General features: G+C 38.3%; 1 pseudogene; it reads right to left on the bottom strand.

The window, feature by feature from the left end:
- Positions 1-7,178: 7,178 nt before the first annotated feature.
- LOC149212866 (protein SMALL AUXIN UP-REGULATED RNA 51 pseudogene) lies at positions 7,179-8,039 on the bottom strand (annotated as a pseudogene).

The raw sequence follows: 8,039 nt of genomic DNA, 5'->3' as shown, positions 1-8,039 counted from the left end.
TCATTGTTTAAATTCTAATATTGAATTTACAAATATATTAAGTGACTTGAATTTTTTTTGTTGAAGTCGTAATTTCAACGCAGCCGTACTGCGCTCCCCAAAACCACCGAACAAAACCACAAACCGCCTAGAGCATATCGCACCGCTTTTGTGTAAAAGCTGTTTCCGTATTTTTGGCTCCGATGCGATTTGGTGCAGACGCGTGTCACTCACCTGACATCAGCCAACGTAATTTATCGGAAGCTAAAGTTCTGTAGCATGAGGCCTTCTAATATTCTTCTCCACCCTTCGATTGCTTCCATCGCTCTCCACCGTCGATCGTCTGAAGTTGCATATGGGCCCGCATTAAATCAAGGATTGCGTGGAGTGAATCATTAAATCAAAGATTGCGTGGAGTGAATGTCAATTTTGGTTGACCATACCTTCTAATTAATGAAGTGTCATATATGTAGGTGGATAGTTAAGTTTTTTTTTACGACATGTATTAATGTTCATAAAAACGTGTTGTATTTTTTTAAGTGCGTTGACCATTTTGTAATGAAAAATATAACAAGTGAAGTGTGCTCGTGTTGTGGTTGTTGCACACGGGAGGAAAAGAAAATTGGTGTTCGCAGCAGCGTGAAGAACCAGAGGATGTATGCACAGCAGTGCACAAGATATATTCTGTAATGTTTTGTTTTGACTTTTGTAATGGAACGGTGAAAACGCAGGGTGAAATGAGAACTGAGCCCGTAATATTTTATGTGCTGAAGGTTTTTGTAATATCCATGAGCGTATAATGAAATTGCTTTACAACAGTAAACTTATGTAAATTTTTATTACAGTAGTAAGGTGTTTTTCACAGCAGTGAATGTAAAAATGATTTTACAGTGGTAAATCCTTCTCAGTAAAAGAGGATGAAGTTTGCATTAGTTTTTTTTTAATAGAAATGTTTTTATGGTGGTAAAATACTCTGTTTCTTTGTAAAAAAAAATTTAAGCTTCCCTGTGCACAAAAGGATCCTGTGGAGGTAAAACAGAGCATTGCCTCTGTGTGGTTGAATTTCTGTTTTTGGGATTTTCCCATTAAAAATCCCCAACAGTGGTATCGGAGCTGGCTAGACTCTTTGAAGGTGACAAAGAAGCTGAAGGGAGGAGCTTGTTGCAACAGTAAAACTTCTCAAGCAGAGTGAAGGCTCAGTCAGGAAAATACTCAGGTATTTCAAAAAGTTTTTTTTATGTGTTGTTGAAGAAGCAGTCAGTTGTTTTAAAAACACAGTCAAGGAATGGCTAGCAGAAGCACTGGTATGGGTATGTTTAATACCCAGCTCCCACAGTTTAATGGGAAGAACTATGACTACTGGTCAATAACTATGAGAGCCCTGTTTTCCTCTCAAGATTTATGGGAAATAGTTGAAGATGGTTTTGAAGAACCAACAGATGAAACTGAGTTCAATGCATTAAATCAGGGAGAGAAGGATCTGCTGAAGAGCAATAGGAAGAAGGATTCAAAAGCCCGTATGTTGTTGTATCTAGCAGTAGACCAGAGTGTGTTTCCAAGGTTAGCAGTAGCTAAGACAACAAATGAAGCATGGCAAACCCTCAAGACAGCCTATCAAGGCATGGAGAGAGTGAAGACAACAAAACTACAATTGCTGAGGAAGGATTTTGAGAATCTGTGCATGAAGGAGTCAGATAACATTGACTCATTCTTCACTCATGTGATTGGTGTAATCACACAAATGAGAACTCATGGAGAAACCATTGAAGATAGAAGGATTGTGGAGAAAATATTGAGGGTCTTAACCTCAAGGTTTGACACCATAGTCACCACCATTGAAGAGACAAAGGATCTCTCAAACTATTCAGTTGATGAGCTACATGCATCACTGATAACACATGAGCAGAGGTTGAGTAGGAATGAAAACTCATCTCTTGAGCAAGCCTTCAAGACCCAGATGTCCTTTGGAAGAGGAAGAGGTCAAGGAAGAGGAAACCGAAGAGGAAGAGGCAGAAGCCAGAACAGAGGTGGAAGGAACAGCCCATCAAATGCACAAGGAAGAGGCAGCAATACAAATCAGAACCAAGGCCAAGGCAGCAGCCAACAAAGAGAACAGTATCATGCTCAAGGACAAAGGTATGATAAATCTAATGTTCAATGCTATTATTGCAAAAAGTATGGACATTATGCAAGTGATTGTAGAAAGAAACAGCATGATATGAACAGTAGACAAAATGCAAATGTTACAAGAGAAAACAACAGTCAAAATAATGTGTTGTTAGCCTGTAACATGGCTGAAACAAACAGTGAGGACATTTGGTTTTTAGACTCAGGTTGCAGCAACCATATGACAGGAAACATAGCCTTCTTTTCTGCCCTAGATAAAAATATGAAATCAGAAGTCACACTAGGAACTGATAGCAAAGTCTCTGTTATGGGAAAAGGAGAGGTAAAAATATTTACAAAGCAAGGAGAAAAGAAAACCATAGCAGATGTATACTATGTCCCTGGAATGAGATGTAACCTCTTGAGTATTGGATAGCTTGTCCATAAGGGGTACAATGTTTTCTTTAAAAATGATGTATGCAACATCATGGATATAGCACCCAGCAAGCGATGCATTGCTGAAGTGAAGATGACAAGGAACAGGATGTTCCCTCTCAGGATAAGGGCAGATTTGAAAAACAAAGGAGAAATTGCAGCAGTTACCCAAGAGGCCTTCCAAAGCGTGCCAAAGGATGAAAATTGGTTGTGGCACTTGAGATTTGGTCATCTCAATTTTGGAGGTCTAAACTTGTTGAGTAGGAAAGGAATGGTAAGAGGATTACCATTGATAGAGAAACCGGACAGCCTATGTGAAGGCTGCATTTTGGGAAAACAACACAGAGAAATTTTTCCATCAGGGAAGAGCATAAGGGCAAAGGTACCCTTAGAGATCATCCACTCAGATTTATGTGGACCGATGCAAGCTCCATCACTAGCAGGCAGCCAATATTTCCTAACATTCATTGATGACTGTACAAGAAAGACTTGGATATATTTCCTTAAAAACAAAATTGAAGTGTTTGAGAAATTCCAAAACTTCAAGGCATTTGTGGAAAACCAAAGCGGGCTGCATATAAAAGTTTTGAGAACTGATAGAGGAGGTGAGTATATCTCCAAGGAATTCCTAAGATTTTGTAGAGAAAATGGAATTCACAAACAATTTACAGCTAGGTACACCCCACAGCAAAATGGAGTTGCTGAAAGGAAGAGCAGGACCATCATGGATATGGCGAGGACCATGCTGAAGGCAAAGCATTTTCCAAATGACTATTGGGCTGAAGCTGTAAATTGTGCAGTGTATATTTTGAACAGGTGTCCTACAAAAGCAGTGATGAAAAAAGTGCCAGAAGAGGCATGGAGTGGGAGAAAGCAAGGAGTCACCCACATGAGAGTTTTTGGATGTGTGGCCTATGCACACGTACCAGATCAGCTAAGGAGGAAGTTGGACAACAAAGGGGAGAAATGTCTATTCATTGGATACAGTGAGGAATCCAAAGCCTGCAGGTTGTATATCCCATCCACCAAGAAGTTTTTTTTCATGAGAGATGTTCAATTCATTGAAGAGGAAGCTTGGGATGGAAGCATAGAGAAAACAGTGAATGTTAAAAACTGTTTGTCTCATGATGAAGATGAAGAGGAGGTGGCTGAAATGCATCCCCAAACAGCAGCGCCAACACAAGGACGGCAAGAGACACCATTGAGGATAAATGAGAGTGCTTCTCCAAGCACACCACAAGGAGGAAATTAAAGTGCATCTTCAAGCACTTGCACACCAAGTGAAAGAGGTAAGAAGTTTAGAAATCTAAGTGATATTTATGATGAAGGAATGAATTCCTTATTTGCCTTGTATTGTCATGTTGATGATCCTATTCATTTCGAAGATGCAATCAAAGATAGGAAATGGATAGAAGCTATGGATGAGGAGATCAATGCCATAGAGAGAAACAAAACATGGGATTTGGTTGAGTTACTAAAAGGCAAAGAAGTTATTGGAGTGAAATGGGTCTATAAGACCAAGAGTAATGCTGAAGGCAAGATAGAAAGGCACAAGGCAAGGCTGGTTGTCAAGGGGTACAAGCAGCAGTATGGGAGAGATTATGAGGAGAATTTTGCATCGGTTGCGAGAATGGAAACCGTGAGAGCAGTGTTGTCCATAGCAGCTCAAAACAAATGGAAAGTCTACCAAATGGATGTGAAATCAGCATTCCTAAATGGAGTGTTAATGGAAGAGGTTTATGTGGAACAACCTCTCGGATATGAGAAGAAAGGTGAAGAGCACAAAGTGTGCAAATTGAAGAAAGCTCTTTATGGGATGAAGCAAGCGCCAAGAGCATGGTACAGCAGAATAGATTCATATCTATTGGATAATGAATTCGACAAGTGTGAGGGAGAACCCACAGTCTACATCAAAGAAAAGGATGGTAAAATTTTAATTGTTGTCTTGTATGTTGATGATGTGATTTTCAAAGGGTAATGATAATCAGCTCATTGAGAATTTTAAATCAGTCATGAAGGATGAATTTGAAATGACTAACATGGGTTTGTTGAGATACTTCTTAGGCATAGAAGTAGATCAAAATGAAAAAGGAATTTTTATCTCACAAGCAAGATATATAAATCAAGTATTGAGCAGATTTAACATGCAAGAGTGCAAGGCAGCGATCACTCCCACAGTAATGGGATTAAAGCTCAGCAGAGAGGACAACAGCAAGGATTTTGATCCTAGTTTGTAAAAAAGTATTGTTGGTAGCCTTATGTATTTAATAGCTACTAGGCCTGACATTATGTATGTTGTTAGTTTAATTTCCAGATTCATGGAGAGGCCAAAGGAGGCACATTGGCAGGCAGCAAAAAGAATTTTGAGGTATGTCAAAGGTACCAAAATGTTTGGAATTTTATATAATGTCTCAGAACATTCAGATTTGGTTGGCTACACTGATAGTGATTGGGATGGAAGTGTAGATGATCGGAAAAGCACTTCCGGTTATGTTTTTCATATGGGTTCAGGAGCCATTTCATGGGCTTCTAAGAAGCAGTCCATTGTAGCATTGTCTACAGCAGAGGCTGAATATGTGGCAGCTACAGCAGCAGCATGTCAAGCAGTGTGGATGAGAAGAATGTTGAGAAGCTTAGGCCAAGAGCAGGCAAAAGCGACAGTGATTTTTTGTGACAATAGCTCAGCTATTGCATTGTCAAAGAATTCAGTGTTTCATAAGAGAACGAAACACATTGATACAAGGTTTCACTACATCAGAGAATTGGTGAACAATGGAGAAATTGTCCTAGAACATTGCAGGACTCAAGAACAAGTAACAGACATCTTGACAAAGCCTTTGGATCAGAAAAGCTTTGAATTTTTGAGGAAGTGTCTGGGTATGACCGAATGCCCAGCAGTTGAAATTAAAGGGGAGTGTTGAAGTCGTAATTTCAACGCAGCCGTACTGCGCTCCCCAAAACCACCGAACAAAACCACAAACCGCCCAGAGCATATCGCACCACTTTTGTGTAAAAGTTGTTTCCGTATTTTTGGCTCCGATGCGATTTGGTGCAGACGTGTGTCACTCACCTGACATCAGCCAACGTAATTTATCGGAAGCTAAAGTTCTGTAGCATGAGGCCTTCCGATATTCTTCTCCACCGTTCGATTGCTTCCATCGCTCTCCACCGTCGATCGTCTGAAGTTGCATATGGGCCCGCATTAAATCAAGGATTGCGTGGAGTGAATGTCAATTTTGGTTGACCATACCTTCTAATTAATGAAGTGTCATATATGTAGGTGGATAGTTAAGTTTTTTTTTACGGCATGTATTAATGTTCATAAAAACGTGTTGTATTTTTTTAAGTGCGTTGACCATTTTGTAATGAAAAATATAACAAGTGAAGTGTGCTCGTGTTGTGGTTGTTGCACACGGGAGGAAAAGAACATTGGTGTTCGCAGCAGCGTGAAGAACCAGAGGATGTATGCACAGCAGTGCAGAAGATATATTCTGTAATGTTTTGTTTTGACTTTTGTAATGGAACGGTGAAAACGCAGGGTGAAATGAGAACTGAGCCCGTAATATTTTATGTGCTGAAGGTTTTTGTAATATCCATGAGCGTATAATGAAATTGTTTTACAGCAGTAAACTTATGTAAATTTTTATTACAGCAGTAAGGTGTTTTTCACAGCAGTGAATGTAAAAATGATTTTACAGTGGTAAATCCCTCTCAGTAAAAGAGGATGAAGTTTGCATTAGTTTTTTTTAATAGAAATGTTTTTATGGTGGTAAAATACTCTGTTTCTCAGTAAAAAAATTAATCCTGTGGAGGTAAAACAGAGCATTGCCTCTGTGTTTTTGGGATTTTCCCATTAAAAATCCCCAACATTTTCTTGCACATTTTATGTAAATTACACATTTTAAATTACAATTACAATAAATATTTATTGGATTTGTAATAAAATTGACCAAGACATGTATTTAGAAAAAGCCAAAACTTATGTCAAATGTTTTAATTATTATAAATTTTTAGGTCACTAGATATTTTACAACTTAACATGGAGAGATGTAATAGTGTGTGTAAATGAGTGTAAATATTTAAATGTTAGTTCTATATCAAAGAACATTGTAGTGATTGTAAATAAGTATAAACATCAAATAATAATAATAATAAACCATAATATTAATTTCATAAAAAATGAAAAATAAAAAATAATAATTACGTATATTCAATTTATTATATTATAAATTTTATTTATCAATAAATTTACAAACAAAATTACAAAACACATGTCACATTAAAATAAATTTAAATAATAATAATTCATATTTAAAATCCGTAACTAATAAACATATATATAAAATATAAAATAATTTAAATTTATATGCATTAGATTAATAAGCATTATATGACCTCATGTCCCAACAAGACTGCATTCATATTAGGTAAACATCACGGCCAATTGAAGTTCATGACAGAGGCTGCAACTTAACTCTAACGACATGATGATGAAAGCCCAAACACAAGCTAGATCTTGATGATAAGTCTAATGAAATCTGATGCCACAACAGAATAGAGAAAGTCATAAGTAAAAAAGGAAATCGTATATCTTGCAAACCTTTAATATTGTCACAAAAAAGTACACTGCGGAGAGACATAAATTGTATCCCAACCGCTGTCAATAAGGGCTTCCGATATCTTTAATCTTGCTTAAAAGTATATACATTTCGGAGGGACAGAAAATTAATCTCATGAGCCTTCGATAAGGGGTTCTAATTTAACCATGGATGCTATGGAAACATTGAGGCCCACTATTTGCAGTTTATCCTATATGAGTCCTTTTCCTGGAAATTGACTCCGGCTGAAGCGGCTGGATCTTCACAGAGAAGGCTCTGCTAGCATGCATCCTGAGATTGCTGAAACCCGAAAGATTTTATTCAGGTTCAAATGTTACAGAGGATATAACCTCCACTCGTGTTAAAGGAGTGTACCGTAACGATAGATAGCGTAATTCTGTACACTCTAGCATGCGCAGTCCATGGCCTTCTGGAAATCAATGATTTTATCCAGCTTCGAATTTGTAGGTACTGTGTAATCCATTTTTCCAAACATGGACGTCAGATATTCGAAAGCAACTTCGTCACAAGGAAGGGTGAGCCCCATTTGGTGACCAAACCCATACTCCTCTTCGGCCTTCTTTAACAATGCCCGGAACACAGGATGATTTAAATAAGTGGCAGGAATGATAAACCTCCTTCGTTCCTTTCCAACATACACCGCACAGTGTCCCTTGGGAACATCTGTGGGCAAAGCACTGCATGAGGAGCCCAGGGCCTCATTCTCCATCATGAAGTACCCAGTTTTCTCTGGAGAAAGGGCATATCTGGTCGCCTTATAGCCCTTTGCAAACTTGCAAAGCACTCTGATTAGCTGCTTCAAAAGAAGAACATGAGGGTTTCTCAATCTTCTTGCCATTGCCATAGATTAGATGAGACGGGAGGATACAAAATCAAATTCAAACCTCTTGAGTACTAACG

The sequence above is a fragment of the Pinus tabuliformis genome, chromosome 1_1 (genome assembly GCF_031772625.1).
Source record: "Pinus tabuliformis cultivar Carrire ecotype Pingquan chromosome 1_1, CPIR1, whole genome shotgun sequence".
Classification (NCBI taxonomy): Eukaryota; Viridiplantae; Streptophyta; class Pinopsida; order Pinales; family Pinaceae; genus Pinus; species Pinus tabuliformis.
Note: the sequence above shows the minus strand (reverse complement) of the source record. Positions and strands in the feature narration are given on the sequence as shown.